The sequence below is a fragment of the Sturnira hondurensis genome, unplaced genomic scaffold (genome assembly GCF_014824575.4).
Source record: "Sturnira hondurensis isolate 20B ecotype Veracruz unplaced genomic scaffold, ASM1482457v3 Scaffold0000022, whole genome shotgun sequence".
NCBI classification, from domain to species: Eukaryota; Metazoa; Chordata; class Mammalia; order Chiroptera; family Phyllostomidae; genus Sturnira; species Sturnira hondurensis.
The window spans coordinates 4,212,611-4,213,971 of record NW_028072653.1 but is presented as its reverse complement, the minus strand read 5'-3'; the positions used below and the strand labels follow the sequence as shown (position 1 = coordinate 4,213,971).

General features: G+C 41.6%; 1 non-coding gene and 1 pseudogene across 1 annotated transcript; both read left to right on the top strand.

Annotated features, from left to right (window-relative positions):
* Window positions 1-473: 473 nt before the first annotated feature.
* On the top strand, window positions 474-592 carry LOC118984700 (uncharacterized; annotated as a pseudogene).
* A 146-nt stretch (window positions 593-738) lies between these two features.
* On the top strand, window positions 739-873 carry LOC118984740 (U4 spliceosomal RNA). Its single transcript, XR_005065984.1, has one exon. It is a non-coding gene; the product is annotated as a U4 spliceosomal RNA (small nuclear RNA).
* Window positions 874-1,361: the final 488 nt, after the last annotated feature.

Here is a 1,361-nt window from a genome sequence, read left to right as displayed (position 1 = left end):
GTTGTCACGCGAGACATTCAACCACACTGCCCCGTGTTCTGCCCATTACATGGGGCTAATAGTACCACTTACGACCTGCTCTACTTCGTTACTATTTAAATGAAGTTTACTCTTCTCTCTCTCAATCTCCTTGTCTCCCAGCTTGCTGTTGGCTATCTAGTATCCATGAAAGCAGGTGCCAAACACTCACCTATCAACATAAATCATATACTATTGGAATATTTTTTTCAGATCAAAGCTAATGCAAAATCTGTGGTGATGAAAATGTCAAAATTTTAACATTTAAAAAGACAGGATTGGTGGTACCTATTGTTCATTTTGCCTTAGGCTCCAGCATGGCAGCGTGCTTTTTTTTGTTCTCCACATTGATTTCAATTTTTAAAAATGTTGTACTTAAGCTTTGCACAGTGGCAGTATCGTAGCCAATGAGGTTTATCCGAGGTGTGATTATTGCTAATTGAAAGATGTTGTANTGTCTCCCAGCTTGCTGTTGGCTATCTAGTATCCATGAAAGCAGGTGTCAAACACTCAACTATCAACATAAATCATATACTATTGGAATATTTTTTTCAGATCAAGGCTAATGCAAAATCTGTGGTGACGAAAATGTCAAAATTTTAACATTTAAAAAGACAGGATTGGTGTTACCTATTGTTCATTTTGCCTTAGGCTCCAGCATGGCAGTGTGCTTTTTTTTGTTCTCCACATTGATTTCAATTTTTAAAAATGTTGTACTTAAGCTTTGCACAGTGGCAGTATCGTAGCCAATGAGGTTTATCCGAGGTGTGATTATTGCTAATTGAAAGATGTTGTACGTACGTATCCTTTACCCTGACGACGGATATGTTGGTCATCATTAAATGTGGTGTGCTAGGTAATTGCTTCACTGCCCGACCCCTTATACACCTCACTCCAGCCTGTCTTGTTCACCAACTAATTCCCAAGGAACTCTGAAGACACTAGTTTGTATTATGGATGCAGAGTTAAAGAATAACAGAGAGAAATCACTAAATTAAGTGTGAAAACAGAAAATGTTGCAAAAAACCTGTTCATGGGGCCTGTTGTGCTTGTCTCTATACCTGCCCTCTGTTTCTGCACTGTAGGATCCCAGACGGGAGCTCACTGGGTTCACCAGGTGCGACAAGAAACCCGCCAAGTACTCCATGGCGTTTGGAGTCTTCCTTGGTGATGTCCAGGGTCAACTCCATGCAGTGTGAATTTCCTCTTGACCACCTCGCTGCTCTTCCCCCCCGTCGTGAGCGCCTTCAGATGCTTCTGAAAACTTGGGGCCTATGCATTCAGGTTGCAGAACTAGCTTCTCCCCCCGCGAGAACTGGCTTATCGAAAAAGTTTCCCAAAAG